Here is a 22,796-nt window from a genome sequence, read left to right as displayed (position 1 = left end):
GCTTAGATGATTCCAAGTCCCTTTACCCAGGACAACCCAGGCTCTGGAGTAAAGGAGGGTACAGGATGGGTGAAGCTCACCTAAGAAGCAGCTGACAACATCATTGTCTCTACTGCAACCCAACCGAGTACCTGTCTGAGTGTACAACTTAAGGGAGGAGAGGAGTCTCAGGAGGAGGGATGGGAGGTGAGAGGAGGTCCCAGAGCAGCTTCCGCCAGGGAATCACAAAGACACGTATTTCAAATTCCCGCTTAGCTTCCTCAAGAATAAATTGGAGAGGGAATTCCCTGGTGGTCCACAGTAACAATTCCGTTCTTCCACTGTACAGGACCTAGGTTACATCCCTGGTTTGGAAAATAAGATTCCAAGGTCAAGAAAAGAAAGAATTAAATGGGGAAAACACAACCTACTACTTAGAATGAATGTGAAAAGAAAAACTGAGGGGAAGGGGCCCTTAGGGACCCTTTTCTCCCTCCAGGGGCCCATTCAGAGGCAACTCATCCAAAACCACGTCCCAGAGCCCAGACCAGGGCAGAGAAGGAGCAGATGCTGCCCCCTGGTGGATTAGCTCTCACTGCCCAAGTCTGAAGCAAAGTGGAGTGAAGTTGACCAGGTTTCTTTTCCCTTCTTCTGGGTTTTTGTTTGTTTGTTTGTTTGTTTTTCTGGCCATGCCACCCAGCTTGTGGGCTCTTAGATCCCCTATGAGGTATTGAACCCTTCCCTTGGGCAGTGAAAGTGTGGGGTCCTAACCACTGAACTGCCAAGGAATTCCCCTGGAGTCTTCCTTTCAGACAGGACCTTCACTACCGTTTGAGGGTTGGGAGTGGAAGAGTCACCCTCTTCAAGTTGTCTTTGTGGAGATAAGATCAGATGTAAATGAACATTTTCTGAGTAGGAAATCTGATTTCAGTGATATTTCTTAAGCTTTTACTGAGGGCCTAATAGCTGGTGCTGGGAAGGCACAGGTGGGCGGAGGCTGGAGGGCGGAGAAGGTTGTGAAGAGGCAGATGCAGCAGGTTGTGGTGTCTTAGGAGACAGATCCACACAGGGACAGATTCCAGCATCCATCTGCACAGGAGACTGGCACTTGGGGAGACCTTGGCCTCAGGAGGGCCTTGGGTGATCAGCAAGAAACAGCAGCCAGAGCCCCAAGAGGGTGACAGTGCCCGGGGAGCAACAGCTAACAGCTGCGAGGGGGGAGGAACAAGCTCACCAGAGAGAGACAGAGAGGTGAGCTGTGGGGAGAGAGCCAGGCTCACGCTGTGCGGGGAACTAGTAGTTGGCCAGTTATCCGAGCTGAGAGACTCTTTAGAGCTTTCCCAACAGGGGCCAATCCCCAGAGGCCTTACATGTTTGATTCAGCTTTTTAAAAAATGTATTTACTTTCCGGCTCTTTCGGGTTTTAGTTGTGACACACAGTCTCCAGAGCCACTCAGACTGACTTACCGAAATGCATGGGGGAATCTTAGTTCTGGACCAGGAATCAAACTGTGTCCCCTGCACTGGGAGGCGGATACTTATCCACTGGACTACGGGGAAGACCCTGATTCAGCCTCTTGATTTCATGGATTTCTGTCAAGTCACCCATGTTGTTTGGCTCACACAAATAGGTGCATGCTCAAATTTGGGAGTTTGTCAGAATCATCTGGAGGACCTGATATACACAGAGCTGAGGCCTTCTTTCAAAATTTCTGATTCAGAAATTTGAAGACTTTGTCAGACCCAGCCTAAGCACAGTATACATTGTCTCACTGGACCCTCCTCCAGTCATTCAACACATATTCATCAAAACTCAAGTAGATTCAGAGCACTATCATATGTGCTGAGAATAGATCAGCAAACGAAAGGTTTCCCATCAAGGTGAAAGTACAGCACTAACGGCTGTGTGTTTGTGAATATACCTACATTCTATGTGTGTGTGTCCATATCTACATGTGTATCTATGCCATGTGAGCATCATGGGTGCCAAAGCCCCTTGGCAGTCAACAGAAATACAAGACCAGGGAGAGGGGGATGTGAACTAGGAGGGCTCAGGGTGAGTAGGTGTAGATCGTTCGCGAGATTCCAAACGGAATCATTTCTATTTTACAGGCAAGAAGTGAATTTCCCTAGGATATACTCATTAAGACATTCCGATGTGCTGCATTTCCTCGTGTAGCTTCACAAGTACCCTCATCAGAGAGGCATTCTTATCATCCCCAATTAAAATATCAGGACCCCCAGTTTAAAAATCTGAAGCTCCAGTGGTTCACAGGATGCTTGAATGCAAATCCTTACTTCTTTTCGCATTAGGCAAGATGCTTAGCCTCTCAGCACTTCCATCTGTAACAGTGCTTTCAAGAAATATATGAGGCACACACATAACTGTTTTTTTTTTTTTTAATTTGGCCACACTCTGTGGCTTTTGGGATCCCAGTCCTCCAACCAAGGATGGAACCTGGACTCCCACACTGAAAACACTGAGGCCTAACCACTGATCCACCAGGGAATTCCTTCCTGCAGGTAAATGCAAACATTCTTAGGCAGATAAAAAAATAAACAGAAGTGGGTGAAAATAAGTTTAATATGTTCTCTAACTCAAGTTATTTCAAAATTCTTCAGTGGTCAGTGGTTAGAGCTCTATCCTTTCAATGACAAGGCAGGGAGGGTTCCATCCCATCCCTCCTCAGGGTTATTTCAAACCCTGGGGCACATTGCCCCCCCCCCCATACAAAATCAGATATCTAAAATATTATTTCAATATGTAATTAATATCAACATTACAGAGATATGTTACAATTTTTAATAGTAAGTCTTTGACATCCCATGTGTCTTTTCCACTTTCACTACCTCTGAATTGGGAGGAACCACCAGCCCAGAGTTCCCTGGATGCATGTATCTAGTGGCTGTGACAACACAGATCAACAGAATATTTCCTGTTGTTTAGTCGCTAAGCAGTGTCCGACAGTTTGGGACCCTGTGACCCGCCAGGTTCCTGCGTCCATGGGATTTCCTAGGCAAGAACACAGTCACGGGTTTCCATTTCCTCCTCTAGGGGATCTTCCGACCCAGGAATCGAACCCAGGTTTCCTGTCTTGCAGGTGGATTCTTGACAATCCGAGCCACCAGCGAAGCCCACAGCTGAGGAGGAGGCGCAGGGAAGCGAGGTCCTAGGTGGAGGGACCTTTCGGTAGGAAGCCCGGGATCGGTTTGGTTCCTAGAAGCACCGAAGGACGCGGGCGCTGGAGTTGGAGTGAACCCCTCGCGCGGCCCGGCCAGCCCTCCGCATCCACACGCCCCCTCCCTTCCCCGCTGTGGGCCATCCGCCTTCCGCCTGGCAGGGAAGCCCCCTCCAGACACCCGACCCTACGAAGCCCCTCTCTCCGCAGGCGGAGGCCTGTGTAACACACTGCAGTCCGGCCGTTTCGAGCGAGTCAGCCTTGCGACCTTGTCTTCAGGAAAACTCTCGGCCAAGAGCTCCTCTCACAGGCCCCTCTCGCCGCCCACCCCGCACCCGCTCCGGTCGGGTCTCTCCTCTCCCCCAGCACCAAGGACGAGCTCCCCTGCCGCAGCCGCGAGGCCGTCCCCAGGGCGCTGCGGTCCCGCCGGAGCCACGCCTTCCTGGCGACAGAGGGCGGGGCATGCAGATTCGAGATGGCGCTTCTGCCCGAGAACCACAAAGCTATGGCAGATGCGGAATTTCTCTTTTACAATGTGGAGGATGAAGCCTGCTCGAGAGTCTGGTGTGGTGGCGCCATAGCAGTGTCAACGAGACAAAGGCAGGGCGCCCTGGAGTGAGCGGGGACCCGGGTCACACTGAGTGCAACATGCTCGACAGCAGGACGGTGACAGCGACGGGCGGTGCAGCGGCATCGCTTCTCGGCCTTTTGGCTAAGATCAAGTGTAGTATCTGTTCTTATCAGTTTAATATCTGATACGTCCTCTATCCGAGGACAATATATTAAATGGATTTTTGGAGCAGGGAGTTGGAATAGGAGCTTGCTCCGTCCACTCCACGCATCGACCTGGTATTGCAGTACTTCCAGGAACGGTGCACCCCTTCGGGGACACTTACAAAAGTACCCAAAAGTAGAAAGTGGCTCTTTATCATCAAGGGTTGGATTATCTCAGTGAAGTTACCTTTTGGTAGGGGTTCTCTGGCAGTCCACTCCAGTACTCTTGTCTGGAAAACCCTAAGGACAAGAAGCCTAGTAGGCTCCAGTCCATTGTGTTGCAAACAGTCAGACTTGACAGGACTGAGCAATTTCACCAAGCACCTGGCCTTAGCTGGGAGTTTCCTGGTCTGGGGTCTGGTCTCTGAGGGCTGAGGGCTGAGGGCTGAGGGCTGAGGGCTGAGGGCTGGGGGCTGGGGGCTGGGGGCTTGGGGCTTGGAGCTTGGGGCTTGGGGCTTGGGGCTTGGGGCTTGGGGCTTGGGGCTTGGGGCTTGGGGCCTTGGGGCCTGGGGCCTTGGGGCGGATACCTATAAAACCCTGCACTTCCAGGCAAGGTCTGGGTAATCCTGAACCCTCAGGCCTTTACTGGGGAAGAGGGATTTCTTAGAGGAGAAAAAGAGAGGCCATGGGAAGGATGACACTGGGGAGAGAGGCCCCCCTCAAGGCCTGGTGGGCTGAACCCTGGGCTGAGAGTCATCATGAGTTCTGTCCTGAGAAGTGAACTGGCTTGGAAAAGCCACCTCCCCCTTTGGAGCCTTGGTTTCCTCAGCATGTAATGAGGGGCTTAGATGATTCCCCAGGACAACCCAGGCTCTGGAGTAAAGGAGGGTACAGGATGGGTGAAGCTCACCTAGGAAGCAGCTGAGGGCATCCTTGTCTCCACTGCATCCCAACGGAGTACCTGAGTGCAGAACTGAAGGGAGGAGAGGAGTCTCAGGAGGAGAGATGGGAGGGGAGAGGAGGTCCCAGAGCAGCTTCTGCCAGGGAATCACAAAGACATCTATTTCAAATTCCAGTTTTGCTTCCCCAAGGATGAATTGGAGAGGGAATTCCCCAGTGGTCCAGGGTTACAGTTCTGTTCTTCCACTGTACAGGACACAGGTTACATCCCTGGTTTGGGAAATAAGATGCCAAGGCCAAGGAAAGTGCCGGGCCTACCGGCAAACGAACAGGTCGAGGACGCAATCACCAGAGCACCTGAGAGATAAAAGACTCGGAAAGATGGGGTTGAGAGGGACGGAGTCAGCTTGTGACTGATTCCGACGACTTTATTGAGGGGTAACATACATATATATGCTAAGAGGACTCACTAAATTTTAGATCAAAGACATGCATACGTGCAGAAGTGCAGACACTAGTTTTAGCTCAGGAATTTTATCTCAACTCTTTAAGACTACCAGAGCATGGCACTGGCGTCTTACAAAAGATTGCCTAGACATAAACCATTCACAGGAGCCTGACAATCTTATCAGAGTCAGGAGAATGGGCAAAAGGTGGCTGCAGCAATTTCCTTGAGGGAGGTGAGAAAGGCCAATTTGCACTTTAATAAATCAGGGGTGGCGGGACAGAGAGGGACCTCTTGATCTCTCTCAGGGCCAAGAAGGAGCCTGAGCAGTCAGGCCGGCTCCCCGCAGGAAAGAAAGAATAAAATGGGGAAAACACAACCTACTACTTAGAATGAATGTGAAAAGAAAAACTGAGGGGAGGGTAAGGGCCCCTTAGAGACCCTTTTCTCCCGCTAGGGGCCCAATTCAGAGGCATCTCATCCAAAACCGAGTTCCCAGAGCGCAGGCCAGGGGTGGGGGTGAGGGGGAAGATGCTGCCCCCTGGTGGATGAGTCTGAGTCTGTCACTGCCTAATTCTGAAGCAAAGTGGTGTTGTGTTGGAAAGTTTCTTTTCCCTCCTTCTGAGGTTTTGTGGTTTCTTTTTCTGGCCATGCGACCCAGCTTGTGACATCTTAGATCCCCTACCGGCTATTGAACCCTTCCCTTGGGCAGTGAAAGAATGGAGACCTAACCACTGAACTGCCAGAGAATTCCCCTGGAGTCTTCTTTTCAGACAGGACGTTCACTATGGTTTGAGTTGGGAATGGAAAAGCCACCCTTTTCAAGTGTTTTTTGTAGAGGTAAGATGAGATGTAAAAGAATATTTTCTGAGCAGGAAATCTGATTTCAGTGACATTTCTTATGCTTTTACTGAGGGCCTAATAGCTGGTGCTGGGAAGGCAGAGGCGGGAGGAGGCTGGAGGGCGGAGAAGGCTGTGAAGAGGCAGGTGCAGCAGGTTGTGGTGTCTTAGGAGACGGATCCACACGGGGACAGATTTCAGATTCCATCTGCACAGGAGACTGGCACTAGTGGAGACCTTGGCCTCAGGAGGGGCCTTGGGTGATCAGGAAGCAACAGCAGCCAGAGCCCCAAGAGGGTTACAGTGCCCGGGGAGCAACAGCTGCCAGATGGGAGGAACAAGCCCACCAGAGAGAGACAGAGAGGTGAGCTGAGGGGACAGAGCCAGGCTCACACTGTGCATGGACCTCGCTGTCGGCCAGTTATCCTAGCTGAGGGACTCTTTAGAGCTTTCACAACGGGGCCAATCCCCAGAGACCTTACATGTTTGATTCAACTTTTTAAAACTGTATTTACTTCCTGGCTGTTTTGGGTCTTAGATGTGACACACAGGCTCCAGAGCACTCACTCGTAGTTGCCTTGAGCATTGTGGGAATCTTAGTTCTTGACCAGGAATCAAACTGTGTCCCCTGCACCCAGAGGTGGATACTTAACCACTGGACCACCAGGAAGTCCCTGATTCAGCTTCTTGATGTCACAGATTTCTGTCAAGTCACCCATGTTGTTTGACCCACACAAATGGGTGCATGCTCAAATTAGGGATTTTGTCAAAATCATCTGGAGGACATGATATACACAGAGCTGGGGCCTCCTTTCAAAATTTCTGATTCAGAAATTTGAAGACTTTGTTAGACCTAGGCTAAGCACATTATACATTGTCTCATTGGACCCTCATTCTGTCATTCAACACATATTCATCAAAAATCAAGTTTAAAAAAATATTTTAAAATATATATATAAAAAAATCAAGTATATTCAGAGCACTACCATAGGTGCTGAGAATAGACCCGCAAACAAAAGGCTTCTCGTCAAGGTGAAAGACAACACAGCAATAAAGGCTGTATGTTTGTGAATATACCTACATTCTATGTGTCTGTGTCCATATCTACATGTGTATCTATGCCATGTGAGCATCATGGGTGCCAAAGCCCCTTGGCAGTCAACAGAAATACAAGACCAGGGAGAGGGGGATGTGAAATAGAAAGGCTCAGGGTGAGTAGGTGTAGATAGTATGCAAGACTTCAAATGGAATCATTTCTAATTTTCGGGCAAGAAGTGACTTTTCCTAGGATATATTCATTAAGACATTCTGATGTGCTGCATTTCCTCATGTAGCTTCACAAGTACCCTCATCAGAGATGCATTCTTATCATCCCCAATTAAAATATCAGGACTCCCATCTTGAAACTCCAAGGCCCCAGTGGTTCACAGGATGCTTGAATGCATATCCTTATTTCTTTTCACATTAGGCAAGATGCTTAGCCTCTCAGCACTTCCATCTGTAACAGTGCTTTCAAGAAATATGTGAGGCACACACATAACTGGTTTGTTTTTTTTTTTTTCATTTGGCCACACTGTGTGGCTTTTGGGATCCCAGTTCTCCAACCAAGGATGGAATGCAGTCTCCCACACTGAAAGCGCCAAGGCCTATCCACTGAACCACCAGGGTGTTCCCTCCTTCAGGTAAATACAAATATTCCTAGGCATATCAAAAAATAAACAAGTGAGTGAAATTAAGTTTAATATGCTCTTTAACTCAAAATATCTCAGAAATTGATGCATGAGACAAGTGCTTGGGGCTGGTACACTGGGACGACCCAGAGGGATGGCAGGGGGAGGGAGGTGGGAGGGGGGTTCGGGATGGGGAACACATGTAAATCCATGGCTGATTCATGTCAATCTATCGCTAAAACCACTACAATATTGTAAAGTAATTAGCCTCCAACTAATAAAAATAAATGGGGAAAAAAAAAAGATATCTCAGAAATTCTCTGGTGGTCAGTGGTTAGAGCTCAATGCTTTCAATGACAAGGCAGGGAGAGTTCCATCCCATCCCTCCTCAGGGTTCTTGCAAACCCTGGGGCACACACCCTCCCCCACCCAAGACACAAACCAGAAATCTAAAATATTTTAATATGTAATTAATATCAACATTACAGAGATATGTTACAATTTTATTTATTTATTTTACAATTTTTAAAACTAAGTCTTTGAGATCTCATGTGTGTTTTCCACTTGAAAGTGGAAACCGTTGAATTCCTGGTACCTCTGGATTCAGTGGTACCTCTGAATTCGGAGGAGCCACCAGCCCAGAGTTCCCTGGCTGCATGTGGCTAGTGCCTGTGACCGCTCAGATCAACAGAATGTTTCTTCTTGTTTTTAGTATCTAAGTAGTCTCCGACTCTTTGGGACCCAGTGACCCGCCAGGATCCTCTGTCCACTGGATTTCCTAGGCAAAACTACCGGAGTGGGTTGCAATTTCCTCCTCCAGGGGATCTTCCGACCCAGGAATCGAACCCAGGTTTCCTGTCTTGCAGGCGGATTCTTGACAATCCGAGCCACCAGCGAAGCCCACAGCTGAGGAGGAGGCGCAGGGAAACGAGGTCCTTGGCGGAGGGACCTTTCGGTAGGAAGCCCGGGATCGGTTTGGTTCCTAGAAGCACCGAAGGACGCGGGCGCTGGAGTTGGAGTGAACCCCTCGCGCGGCCCGGCCAGCCCTCCGCATCCACACGCCCCCTCCCTTCCCCGCTGTGGGCCATCCGCCTTCCGCCTGGCAGGGAAGCCCCCTCCAGACACCAGACCCTACGAAGCCCCTCTCTCCGCAGGCGGAGGCCTGTGTAACACACTGCAGTCCGGCCGTTTCGAGCGAGTCAGCCTTGCGACCTTGTCTTCAGGAAAACTCTCGGCCAAGAGCTCCTCTCACAGGCCCCTCTCGCCGCCCACCCCGCACCCGCTCCGGTCGGGTCTCTCCTCTCCCCCAGCACCAGGGAGGAGTTACCAATGCCGCAGCCCCGAGGCCGTCCCCAGGGCGCTGCGGTCCCGCCGGAGCCACGCCTTCCTGGCGACAGAGGGCGGGGCATGCAGATTCGAGATGGCGCTTCTGCCCGAGAACCACAAAGCTACAGCAGATGCGGAATTTCTCTTTTACAATGTGGAGGATGAAGCCTGCTCGAGAGTCTGGTGTGGTGGCGCCATAGCAGTGTCAACGAGACAAAGGCAGGGCGCCCTGGAGTGAGCGGGGACCCGGGTCACACTGAGTGCAACATGCTCGACAGCAGGACGGTGACAGCGACGGGCGGTGCAGCGGCATCGCTTCTCGGCCTTTTGGCTAAGATCAAGTGTAGTATCTGTTCTTATCAGTTTAATATCTGATACGTCCTCTATCCGAGGACAATATATTAAATGGATTTTTGGAGCAGGGAGTTGGAATAGGAGCTTGCTCCGTCCACTCCACGCATCGACCTGGTATTGCAGTACCTCCAGGAACGGTGCACCCCTTCAGGGACACTTACAGAAGTACCCAAAGGCAGAAACTAACTCTTTCCTGACTCTGCTAGCTCTGAAATTTAGCTTCTTAAGTTTTTCTACAATCCTTGCAGATATATTTTTGTGGAATCTGCTTAGACCTCTATTTCTCTGAAAGACACTCTCTTCTTCCTTAAAGTCTTGGAAGAGAATCTTCCTACTCTTGTTTAACTACAAGCTGGTGTCCAAGCTCCCACTTGATATTCCCAGTTCCTCCTGATGCCATCTTCAAGATAGAACCAGCACACTAGCTTGAATCTTCTGCTTCTGTGCCTACTCTTGAGGTCTCTAATGTTACTCCGGTGTTTTGTTTCCTGTCTTCAAGCAGTTCTGGCTGAGAAACACCAGATTCCACCTGGAGTCTAGGTCAAGTTGATGGCCTTTCCACTCAGAAGAGAAGAGGGCCTAAAGTAAGACCACCATGTCTTTTGGCTACACAAAGCAGGCTTTTGAGGTTAACACAAAGTTCAAATCATGAATAAGCCAGCATGAGTGAAAAAGCCGGCTTAAAACTCAATACTGTACTTCCGAGGTGGCCCAGTGATTAAGAATTCGCTTGCCAATGCAGTGGAGAAGGAAATGGCAACCCACTCCAGTATTCTCGCCTAGAGAATCCCATGGATGGAGGAATCTGGTAGGCTACAGTCCACGGGGTTGCAAAGAGTCAGACATGACTGAGTGACTTCACTTCACTTTTTTTTGCCAATGCAGGGGATTGGTTCAATTCCTAGTCCAGGAAGATTCCACATGCCCTGGGGCAACTAAGCCCCTTTGACACAACTATTGAGCCTGTACTCTAGAGCCCATAAACCACAATTAGAGAGTAACCCCCGTTTGAAAGTAGAGAAGCCTCATGCATCAACAAAGACTCAGTGCAGTCAAAAATAATTTTTTTTAAAGACCTCAATTATTAAAAGCACTAAGATCATGACATCTGGTCCCATCACTGCATGGCTAATTGAAGAGGGGAAATGTGGAAGCAGTGACAGATTTCCTCTTCTTGGGCTCTAAAATCACTGCAGATGGTGACTGCAGTCAGGAAATCAGATGATTGTGTCTTGGCAGGAAAGCTATGACAAACCTAGACAGTGTGTTAAAAAGCAAAGACATCACTTTGGTGTTGGGACAATGGTCCCGATATTCAAGGCTGTGGTCTTTCCAATAGTCATGTACGGATGTGAGAGGTGGACTATAAAGATGTCAGAGGCCAAAGAACTGATGCTTTGGAACTGTGGTGCAGGAGAAGATTCCTGAGAGTCCCTTGGAAAACAAGATCAAACCAGTCCATCTTAAAGGAAATCACTCTTAATTCTCCTTGGAAGAACTGATGCTGAACCTGAAACTTCAATACGAGGCCACCTGATGTGAAGAACCCATTCATTGGAAAAGACCATGATGCTGGGAAAGACTGAAGGCAGAAGGAGAAGGAAGACAGAGGATGAGATGGTTGGATGGCATCATCGAATCAACGGACATGAGTTTGAGCAACTCTAGGAGATAGTGAAGGACAGGGAAGTCTGGAGTGCTGCAATTCACAGGGTTGCAAAGAGTCAGACAGGACTTAACAACTGAACAACACTAAAAAACACCATATCCTCTATGCCAGGACATTTTAGTAAATGAGTTTTTGGAGCAGGGAGTTGGAATAGAACCTTTCTCCATCCAGTTTGTCAGGGCAACACCGGGGACTGGCCCAGTCCAGTCTCCTTTAAATGGGAATTCCAGTCCCCATCTCCACATCCAGCCTGGAGCCCTGGAGTCTTCCTCCATTAATGACCATTTTGTTTCCTGCAGCCTCATTTCTGCAGCTCTTTCTGTCAACAAGATCACAGCCCAGGACAGAGTGCATTGGAGGATTCCCTAGAGAGAACATTCAAATATTCTTTCTTTGAGCCTTCATGGATGGAGTGCCTGCCAGGTTGAAGGCCTCAGTGAAATGGATAAGGACCTGCCCTCATGGAGTGGACATTATAATGAGGAGTAGGGAGAGGCAGACAGTGACTCTAGAGGGTCATTTCAGATAGTGACATAAGCCATCGAGGAAAACAAACAGGGAAATGTGCTGGAGAGTGACTGGGGGGAGAGCTACTTTACACGGAGGAGGGATTGCTCATGAAGGCCTCTTCAGTGGTGACATCAGAGGCAAGTTTAAGTGGCTAGGAGGCAAGGAAGCATTCCAGACAGGACAGACTAGCTGGGACAGACTACCTGCTTCCTCCCATTGGCTCCCTTACCTGGGTCAGATTCCAGCTGCTGAGTGATGTTCTTCCTCAGAGCTGTCTCCCCACCAGACTAAGCGCTGAGCCCAGAAGCTGGTTCTTCACAGTCACAGCTCCGCAGTGCCCAGCACTGTGCCTGCCACACAGTAGGCATTCATGAAACCCTCCATGATTCCTGACTACATGATGGATTGACTAAATGTACTCAAGGGTTTCCTTGAGTGTGGGAACCAAGCACCCGGCCTTAGCTGGGAGTTTCCTGGTCTGGGGTCCCTGACACCTTGGGGCTTGGGAGGGATACCTATAAAACCCTGCACTTCCAGGCAAGGTCTGGGTAATCCTGAACCCTCAGGCCTTGTCTGGGGAAGAGGGATTTCTTAGAGGAGAAAAAGAGAGGCCATGGGATGGATGACACTGGGGAGAGAAGCCCCCTTCAAGGCCTGGTGGGCTGAACCCTGGGCTGAGACTCATCATGAGTCCTGTCTTGACAAGTGAACTGGCTTGGAAAAGCCACCTCCCCCTTTGGAGCCTTGGTTTCCACAGCATGTGATGAGGGGCTTAGATGATTCCAAGTCCCTTTACCCAGGACAACCCAGGCTCTGGAGTAAAGGAGGGTACAGGATGGGTGAAGCTCACCTAAGAAGCAGCTGACAACATCATTGTCTCTACTGCAACCCAACCGAGTACCTGTCTGAGTGTACAACTTAAGGGAGGAGAGGAGTCTCAGGAGGAGGGATGGGAGGTGAGAGGAGGTCCCAGAGCAGCTTCCGCCAGGGAATCACAAAGACACGTATTTCAAATTCCCGCTTAGCTTCCTCAAGAATAAATTGGAGAGGGAATTCCCTGGTGGTCCACAGTAACAATTCCGTTCTTCCACTGTACAGGACCTAGGTTACATCCCTGGTTTGGAAAATAAGATTCCAAGGTCAAGAAAAGAAAGAATTAAATGGGGAAAACACAACCTACTACTTAGAATGAATGTGAAAAGAAAAACTGAGGGGAAGGGGCCCTTAGGGACCCTTTTCTCCCTCCAGGGGCCCATTCAGAGGCAACTCATCCAAAACCACGTCCCAGAGCCCAGACCAGGGCAGAGAAGGAGCAGATGCTGCCCCCTGGTGGATTAGCTCTCACTGCCCAAGTCTGAAGCAAAGTGGAGTGAAGTTGACCAGGTTTCTTTTCCCTTCTTCTGGGTTTTTGTTTGTTTGTTTGTTTGTTTTTCTGGCCATGCCACCCAGCTTGTGGGCTCTTAGATCCCCTATGAGGTATTGAACCCTTCCCTTGGGCAGTGAAAGTGTGGGGTCCTAACCACTGAACTGCCAAGGAATTCCCCTGGAGTCTTCCTTTCAGACAGGACCTTCACTACCGTTTGAGGGTTGGGAGTGGAAGAGTCACCCTCTTCAAGTTGTCTTTGTGGAGATAAGATCAGATGTAAATGAACATTTTCTGAGTAGGAAATCTGATTTCAGTGATATTTCTTAAGCTTTTACTGAGGGCCTAATAGCTGGTGCTGGGAAGGCACAGGTGGGCGGAGGCTGGAGGGCGGAGAAGGTTGTGAAGAGGCAGATGCAGCAGGTTGTGGTGTCTTAGGAGACAGATCCACACAGGGACAGATTCCAGCATCCATCTGCACAGGAGACTGGCACTTGGGGAGACCTTGGCCTCAGGAGGGCCTTGGGTGATCAGCAAGAAACAGCAGCCAGAGCCCCAAGAGGGTGACAGTGCCCGGGGAGCAACAGCTAACAGCTGCGAGGGGGGAGGAACAAGCTCACCAGAGAGAGACAGAGAGGTGAGCTGTGGGGAGAGAGCCAGGCTCACGCTGTGCGGGGAACTAGTAGTTGGCCAGTTATCCGAGCTGAGAGACTCTTTAGAGCTTTCCCAACAGGGGCCAATCCCCAGAGGCCTTACATGTTTGATTCAGCTTTTTAAAAAATGTATTTACTTTCCGGCTCTTTCGGGTTTTAGTTGTGACACACAGTCTCCAGAGCCACTCAGACTGACTTACTGAAATGCATGGGGGAATCTTAGTTCTGGACCAGGAATCAAACTGTGTCCCCTGCACTGGGAGGCGGATACTTATCCACTGGACTACGGGGAAGACCCTGATTCAGCCTCTTGATTTCATGGATTTCTGTCAAGTCACCCATGTTGTTTGGCTCACACAAATAGGTGCATGCTCAAATTTGGGAGTTTGTCAGAATCATCTGGAGGACCTGATATACACAGAGCTGAGGCCTTCTTTCAAAATTTCTGATTCAGAAATTTGAAGACTTTGTCAGACCCAGCCTAAGCACAGTATACATTGTCTCACTGGACCCTCCTCCAGTCATTCAACACATATTCATCAAAACTCAAGTAGATTCAGAGCACTATCATATGTGCTGAGAATAGACCAGCAAACGAAAGGTTTCCCATCAAGGTGAAAGTACAGCACTAACGGCTGTGTGTTTGTGAATATACCTACATTCTATGTGTGTGTGTCCATATCTACATGTGTATCTATGCCATGTGAGCATCATGGGTGCCAAAGCCCCTTGGCAGTCAACAGAAATACAAGACCAGGGAGAGGGGGATGTGAACTAGGAGGGCTCAGGGTGAGTAGGTGTAGATCGTTCGCGAGATTCCAAACGGAATCATTTCTATTTTACAGGCAAGAAGTGAATTTCCCTAGGATATACTCATTAAGACATTCCGATGTGCTGCATTTCCTCGTGTAGCTTCACAAGTACCCTCATCAGAGAGGCATTCTTATCATCCCCAATTAAAATATCAGGACCCCCAGTTTAAAAATCTGAAGCTCCAGTGGTTCACAGGATGCTTGAATGCAAATCCTTACTTCTTTTCGCATTAGGCAAGATGCTTAGCCTCTCAGCACTTCCATCTGTAACAGTGCTTTCAAGAAATATATGAGGCACACACATAACTGTTTTTTTTTTTTTTAATTTGGCCACACTCTGTGGCTTTTGGGATCCCAGTCCTCCAACCAAGGATGGAACCTGGACTCCCACACTGAAAACACTGAGGCCTAACCACTGATCCACCAGGGAATTCCTTCCTGCAGGTAAATGCAAACATTCTTAGGCAGATAAAAAAATAAACAGAAGTGGGTGAAAATAAGTTTAATATGTTCTCTAACTCAAGTTATTTCAAAATTCTTCAGTGGTCAGTGGTTAGAGCTCTATCCTTTCAATGACAAGGCAGGGAGGGTTCCATCCCATCCCTCCTCAGGGTTATTTCAAACCCTGGGGCACATTGCCCCCCCCCCATACAAAATCAGATATCTAAAATATTATTTCAATATGTAATTAATATCAACATTACAGAGATATGTTACAATTTTTAATAGTAAGTCTTTGACATCCCATGTGTCTTTTCCACTTTCACTACCTCTGAATTGGGAGGAACCACCAGCCCAGAGTTCCCTGGATGCATGTATCTAGTGGCTGTGACAACACAGATCAACAGAATATTTCCTGTTGTTTAGTCGCTAAGCAGTGTCCGACAGTTTGGGACCCTGTGACCCGCCAGGTTCCTGCGTCCATGGGATTTCCTAGGCAAGAACACAGTCACGGGTTTCCATTTCCTCCTCTAGGGGATCTTCCGACCCAGGAATCGAACCCAGGTTTCCTGTCTTGCAGGCGGATTCTTGACAATCCGAGCCACCAGCGAAGCCCACAGCTGAGGAGGAGGCGCAGGGAAGCGAGGTCCTAGGTGGAGGGACCTTTCGGTAGGAAGCCCGGGATCGGTTTGGTTCCTAGAAGCACCGAAGGACGCGGGCGCTGGAGTTGGAGTGAACCCCTCGCGCGGCCCGGCCAGCCCTCCGCATCCACACGCCCCCTCCCTTCCCCGCTGTGGGCCATCCGCCTTCCGCCTGGCAGGGAAGCCCCCTCCAGACACCCGACCCTACGAAGCCCCTCTCTCCGCAGGCGGAGGCCTGTGTAACACACTGCAGTCCGGCCGTTTCGAGCGAGTCAGCCTTGCGACCTTGTCTTCAGGAAAACTCTCGGCCAAGAGCTCCTCTCACAGGCCCCTCTCGCCGCCCACCCCGCACCCGCTCCGGTCGGGTCTCTCCTCTCCCCCAGCACCAAGGACGAGCTCCCCTGCCGCAGCCGCGAGGCCGTCCCCAGGGCGCTGCGGTCCCGCCGGAGCCACGCCTTCCTGGCGACAGAGGGCGGGGCATGCAGATTCGAGATGGCGCTTCTGGCCGAGAACGACAAAGCTACAGCAGATGCGGAATTTCTCTTTTACAATGTGGAGGATGAAGCCTGCTCGAGAGTCTGGTGTGGTGGCGCCATAGCAGTGTCAACGAGACAAAGGCAGGGCGCCCTGGAGTGAGCGGGGACCCGGGTCACACTGAGTGCAACATGCTCGACAGCAGGACGGTGACAGCGACGGGCGGTGCAGCGGCATCGCTTCTCGGCCTTTTGGCTAAGATCAAGTGTAGTATCTGTTCTTATCAGTTTAATATCTGATACATCCTCTATCCGAGGACAATATATTAAATGGATTTTTGGAGCAGGGAGTTGGAATAGGAGCTTGCTCCGTCCACTCCACGCATCGACCTGGTATTGCAGTACTTCCAGGAACGGTGCACCCCTTCGGGGACACTTACAAAAGTACCCAAAAGTAGAAAGTGGCTCTTTATCATCAAGGGTTGGATTATCTCAGTGAAGTTACCTTTTGGTAGGGGTTCTCTGGCAGTCCACTCCAGTACTCTTGTCTGGAAAACCCTAAGGACAAGAAGCCTAGTAGGCTCCAGTCCATTGTGTTGCAAACAGTCAGACTTGACAGGACTGAGCAATTTCACCAAGCACCTGGCCTTAGCTGGGAGTTTCCTGGTCTGGGGTCTGGTCTCTGAGGGCTTGGGGCTTGGGGCTTGGGGCTTGGGGCTTGGGGCTTGGGGCTTGGGGCTTGGGGCTTGGGGCCTGGGGCCTTGGGGCTTGGGGCGGATACCTATAAAACCCTGCACTTCCAGGCAAGGTCTGGGTAATCCTGAACCCTCAGGCCTTTACTGGGGAAGAGGGATTTCTTAGAGGAGAAAAAGAGAGGCCATGGGAAGGATGACACTGGGGAGAGAGGCCCCCCTCAAGGCCTGGTGGGCTGAACCCTGGGCTGAGAGTCATCATGAGTTCTGTCCTGAGAAGTGAACTGGCTTGGAAAAGCCACCTCTCCCTTTGGAGCCTTGGTTTCCTCAGCATGTAATGAGGGGCTTAGATGATTCCCCAGGACAACCCAGGCTCTGGAGTAAAGGAGGGTACAGGATGGGTGAAGCTCACCTAGGAAGCAGCTGAGGGCATCCTTGTCTCCACTGCATCCCAACGGAATACCTGAGTGCAGAACTGAAGGGAGGAGAGGAGTCTCAGGAGGAGGGATGGGAGGGGAGAGGAGGTCCCAGAGCAGCTTCTGCCAGGGAATCACAAAGACATCTATTTCAAATTCCAGTTTTGCTTCCCCAAGGATGAATTGGAGAGGGAATTCCCCAGTGGTCCAGGGTTACAGTTCTGTTCTTCCACTGTACAGGACACAGGTTACATGCCTGGTTTGGGAAATAAGATACCAAGGCCAAGGAAAGTGCCGGGCCTACCGGCAAACGAACAGGTCGAGGACGCAATCACCAGCGCACCTGAGAGATAAAAGACTCGGAAAGATGGGGTTGAGAGGGACGGAGTCAGCTTGTGACTGATTCCGACGACTTTATTGAGGGGTAACATACATATATATGCTAAGAGGACTCACTAAATTTTAGATCAAAGACATGCATACGTGCAGAAGTGCAGACACTAGTTTTAGCTCAGGAATTTTATCTCAACTCTTTAAGACTACCAGAGCATGGCACTGGCGTCTTACAAAAGATTGCCTAGACATAAACCATTCACAGGAGCCTGACAATCTTATCAGAGTCAGGAGAATGGGCAAAAGGTGGCTGCAGCAATTTCCTTGAGGGAGGTGAGAAAGGCCAATTTGCACTTTAATAAATCAGGGGTGGCGGGACAGAGAGGGACCTCTTGATCTCTCTCAGGGCCAAGAAGGAGCCTGAGCAGTCAGGCCGGCTCCCCGCAGGAAAGAAAGAATAAAATGGGGAAAACACAACCTACTACTTAGAATGAATGTGAAAAGAAAAACTGAGGGGAGGGTAAGGGCCCCTTAGAGACCCTTTTCTCCCGCTAGGGGCCCAATTCAGAGGCATCTCATCCAAAACCGAGTTCCCAGAGCGCAGGCCAGGGGTGGGGGTGAGGGGGAAGATGCTGCCCCCTGGTGGATGAGTCTGAGTCTGTCACTGCCTAATTCTGAAGCAAAGTGGTGTTGTGTTGGAAAGTTTCTTTTCCCTCCTTCTGAGGTTTTGTGGTTTCTTTTTCTGGCCATGCGACCCAGCTTGTGACATCTTAGATCCCCTACCGGCTATTGAACCCTTCCCTTGGGCAGTGAAAGAATGGAGACCTAACCACTGAACTGCCAGAGAATTCCCCTGGAGTCTTCTTTTCAGACAGGACGGGACGTTCACTATGGTTTGAGTTGGGAATGGAAAAGCCACCCTTTTCAAGTGTTTTTTGTAGAGGTAAGATGAGATGTAAAAGAATATTTTCTGAGCAGGAAATCTGATTTCAGTGACATTTCTTATGCTTTTACTGAGGGCCTAATAGCTGGTGCTGGGAAGGCAGAGGCGGGAGGAGGCTGGAGGGCGGAGAAGGCTGTGAAGAGGCAGGTGCAGCAGGTTGTGGTGTCTTAGGAGACGGATCCACACGGGGACAGATTTCAGATTCCATCTGCACAGGAGACTGGCACTAGTGGAGACCTTGGCCTCAGGAGGGGCCTTGGGTGATCAGGAAGCAACAGCAGCCAGAGCCCCAAGAGGGTTACAGTGCCGGGGAGCAACAGCTGCCAGATGGGAGGAACAAGCCCACCAGAGAGAGACAGAGAGGTGAGCTGAGGGGACAGAGCCAGGCTCACACTGTGCATGGACCTCGCTGTCGGCCAGTTATCCTAGCTGAGGGACTCTTTAGAGCTTTCACAACGGGGCCAATCCCCAGAGACCTTACATGTTTGATTCAACTTTTTAAAACTGTATTTACTTCCTGGCTGTTTTGGGTCTTAGATGTGACACACAGGCTCCAGAGCACTCACTCGTAGTTGCCTTGAGCATTGTGGGAATCTTAGTTCTTGACCAGGAATCAAACTGTGTCCCCTGCACCCAGAGGTGGATACTTAACCACTGGACCACCAGGAAGTCCCTGATTCAGCTTCTTGATGTCACAGATTTCTGTCAAGTCACCCATGTTGTTTGACCCACACAAATGGGTGCATGCTCAAATTAGGGATTTTGTCAAAATCATCTGGAGGACATGATATACACAGAGCTGGGGCCTCCTTTCAAAATTTCTGATTCAGAAATTTGAAGACTTTGTTAGACCTAGGCTAAGCACATTATACATTGTCTCATTGGACCCTCATTCTGTCATTCAACACATATTCATCAAAAATCAAGTTTAAAAAAAATATTTAAAAATATATATAAAAAAAATCAAGTATATTCAGAGCACTACCATAGGTGCTGAGAACAGACCCGCAAACAAAAGGCTTCTCGTCAAGGTGAAAAACAACACAGCAATAAAGGCTGTATGTTTGTGAATATACCTACATTCTATGTGTGTGTGTCCATATCTACATGTGTATCTATGCCATGTGAGCATCATGGGTGCCAAAGCCCCTTGGCAGTCAACAGAAATACAAGACCAGGGAGAGGGGGATGTGAAATAGAAAGGCTCAGGGTGAGTAGGTGTAGATAGTATGCAAGACTTCAAATGGAATCATTTCTAATTTTCGGGCAAGAAGTGACTTTTCCTAGGATATATTCATTAAGACATTCTGATGTGCTGCATTTCCTCATGTAGCTTCACAAGTACCCTCATCAGAGATGCATTCTTATCATCCCCAATTAAAATATCAGGACTCCCATCTTGAAACTCCAAGGCCCCAGTGGTTCACAGGATGCTTGAATGCATATCCTTATTTCTTTTCACATTAGGCAAGATGCTTAGCCTCTCAGCACTTCCATCTGTAACAGTGCTTTCAAGAAATATGTGAGGCACACACATAACTGGTTTGTTTTTTTTTTTTTCATTTGGCCACACCGTGTGGCTTTTGGGATCCCAGTTCTCCAACCAAGGATGGAATGCAGTCTCCCACACTGAAAGCGCCAAGGCCTATCCACTGAACCACCAGGGTGTTCCCTCCTTCAGGTAAATACAAATATTCCTAGGCATATCAAAAAATAAACAAGTGAGTGAAATTAAGTTTAATATGCTCTTTAACTCAAAATATCTCAGAAATTGATGCATGAGACAAGTGCTTGGGGCTGGTACACTGGGACGACCCAGAGGGATGGCAGGGGGAGGGAGGTGGGAGGGGGGTTCGGGATGGGGAACACATGTAAATCCATGGCTGATTCATGTCAATGTATCGCTAAAACCACTACAATATTGTAAAGTAATTAGCCTCCAACTAATAAAAATAAATGGGGAAAAAAAAAAAAAAGATATCTCAGAAATTCTCTGGTGGTCAGTGGTTAGAGCTCAATGCTTTCAATGACAAGGCAGGGAGAGTTCCATCCCATCCCTCCTCAGGGTTCTTGCAAACCCTGGGGCACACACCCTCCCCCACCCAAGACACAAACCAGAAATCTAAAATATTTTAATATGTAATTAATATCAACATTACAGAGATATGTTACAATTTTATTTATTTATTTTACAATTTTTAAAACTAAGTCTTTGAGATCTCATGTGTGTTTTCCACTTGAAAGTAGAAACCGTTGAATTCCTGGTACCTCTGGATTCAGTGGTACCTCTGAATTCGGAGGAGCCACCAGCCCAGAGTTCCCTGGCTGCATGTGGCTAGTGCCTGTGACCGCTCAGATCAACAGAATGTTTCTTCTTGTTTTTAGTATCTAAGTAGTCTCCGACTCTTTGGGACCCAGTGACCCGCCAGGATCCTCTGTCCACTGGATTTCCTAGGCAAAACTACCGGAGTGGGTTGCAATTTCCTCCTCCAGGGGATCTTCCGACCCAGGAATCGAACCCAGGTTTCCTGTCTTGCAGGCGGATTCTTGACAATCCGAGCCACCAGCGAAGCCCACAGCTGAGGAGGAGGCGCAGGGAAACGAGGTCCTTGGCGGAGGGACCTTTCGGTAGGAAGCCCGGGATCGGTTTGGTTCCTAGAAGCACCGAAGGACGCGGGCGCTGGAGTTGGAGTGAACCCCTCGCGCGGCCCGGCCAGCCCTCCGCATCCACACGCCCCCTCCCTTCCCCGCTGTGGGCCATCCGCCTTCCGCCTGGCAGGGAAGCCCCCTCCAGACACCCGACCCTACGAAGCCCCTCTCTCCGCAGGCGGAGGCCTGTGTAACACACTGCAGTCCGGCCGTTTCGAGCGAGTCAGCCTTGCGACCTTGTCTTCAGGAAAACTCTCGGCCAAGAGCTCCTCTCACAGGCCCCTCTCGCCGCCCACCCCGCACCCGCTCCGGTCGGGTCTCTCCTCTCCCCCAGCACCAAGGATGAGCTCCTCTGCCGCAGCCGCGAGGCCGTCCCCAGGGCGCTGCGGTCCCGCCGGAGCCACGCCTTCCTGGCGACAGAGGGCGGGGCATGCAGATTCGAGATGGCGCTTCTGGCCGAGAACCACAAAGCTACAGCAGATGCGGAATTTCTCTTTTACAATGTGGAGGATGAAGCCTGCTCGAGAGTCTGGTGTGGTGGCGCCATAGCAGTGTCAACGAGACAAAGGCAGGGCGCCCTGGAGTGAGCGGGGACCCGGGTCACACTGAGTGCAACATGCTCGACAGCAGGACGGTGACAGCGACGGGCGGTGCAGCGGCATCGCTTCTCGGCCTTTTGGCTAAGATCAAGTGTAGTATCTGTTCTTATCAGTTTAATATCTGATACGTCCTCTATCCGAGGACAATATATTAAATGGATTTTTGGAGCAGGGAGTTGGAATAGGAGCTTGCTCCGTCCACTCCACGCATCGACCTGGTATTGCAGTACTTCCAGGAACGGTGCACCCCCTCGGGGGAACTTACAGAAGTGCCCAAAGTCAGAAACTAGCTCTTTCTCGTTATTTCTTGGTGTGTTACCTCTTTTTTTTTTTTTTTCTAGTTTGTTTACATGCTTAGCAAGTTATCCTGATAATGCAGAGGGAAGAATAAGTACATAAGTTCAGTCAGTGGGGGTAAAATATCAAAGCTAAGACTTAAAACTCACTTATTTTGTCATTTTCTTTTCCACATTCTTTCATTTTTCTGAAATTTAAACCATATCCAATTCTTTAAGAAGTTCTTTATTTCATAACCTCATTGAGTGCAGCTCTGTGGGATTCTCTCAAACCTCAAGCTCTCTGAAAAGTCAGTTCTTTCTACTCTGCATTCTCAGTCAGGAATGAGATGTTATGTCTCTACCGACTGCCTTCCTTTGCTGCCTCTAACATTTCGTCTGTGTACATGTTTTCTGAACTTCAGGCAGTTTCCAGTGAAAGCCACTGAGATCCACCTGGAGTCTAGGTTAAAATGATGGGCTTTAAATTCAGTCTCTGTGTTGGTTGTATTGGGATTTCATTTATACAGGTGGCTGACTGATGAGGTCTGTGCCACTGAAGAAGTTGTATTATTACTTGGAGTTTTTATTACGAAGAAGAGAAGAGGGCCTAAAGTAAGAACCACTGTGTCTTTTGGATACACAAGATAGGCTGTTCAGGTCAGCACAAAGTTCAAATCATGTATGAACCAGAACGACTTCCCCACCTTACCTTCTTTCGTCCATTTCCGTTGATTCCTGCATTCGACCAAGATCTAGCTGGGGTGCTGGTCTAAGTGCACCAGACAGTGTGGTGGGAAAAGCAGCCGCTGTGGCAATCTCCCCAGGTACCACCAGACAATTGCACTCATCTCCTGAACTAGTGAGGTTATGCTCAAAATCCTCCAGGCTGGTTCTCGGTGAACCGAGAACTTCCAGAT

At 49.5% G+C, this 22,796-nt stretch overlaps 4 non-coding genes across 4 annotated transcripts; all 4 read left to right on the top strand.

Annotated features, from left to right (window-relative positions):
- Positions 1 to 3,850: 3,850 nt before the first annotated feature.
- LOC133058223 (U2 spliceosomal RNA) lies at positions 3,851 to 4,041 on the top strand. Its single transcript, XR_009693323.1, has one exon. It is a non-coding gene; the product is annotated as a U2 spliceosomal RNA (small nuclear RNA).
- A 5,323-nt stretch (positions 4,042 to 9,364) lies between these two features.
- On the top strand, positions 9,365 to 9,555 carry LOC133058209 (U2 spliceosomal RNA). The gene has a single exon (XR_009693312.1). It is a non-coding gene; the product is annotated as a U2 spliceosomal RNA (small nuclear RNA).
- A 6,650-nt stretch (positions 9,556 to 16,205) lies between these two features.
- On the top strand, positions 16,206 to 16,396 carry LOC133058231 (U2 spliceosomal RNA). The gene has a single exon (XR_009693331.1). It is a non-coding gene; the product is annotated as a U2 spliceosomal RNA (small nuclear RNA).
- A 5,266-nt stretch (positions 16,397 to 21,662) lies between these two features.
- Positions 21,663 to 21,853, top strand: LOC133058230 (U2 spliceosomal RNA). Its single transcript, XR_009693330.1, has one exon. It is a non-coding gene; the product is annotated as a U2 spliceosomal RNA (small nuclear RNA).
- Positions 21,854 to 22,796: the final 943 nt, after the last annotated feature.

This window comes from Dama dama, chromosome 5 (assembly GCF_033118175.1).
Source record: "Dama dama isolate Ldn47 chromosome 5, ASM3311817v1, whole genome shotgun sequence".
Taxonomy (NCBI): domain Eukaryota; kingdom Metazoa; phylum Chordata; class Mammalia; order Artiodactyla; family Cervidae; genus Dama; species Dama dama.
The sequence above is the reverse complement of the archived record's forward strand: the minus strand, read 5'-3'. Positions and strand labels throughout refer to the sequence as shown.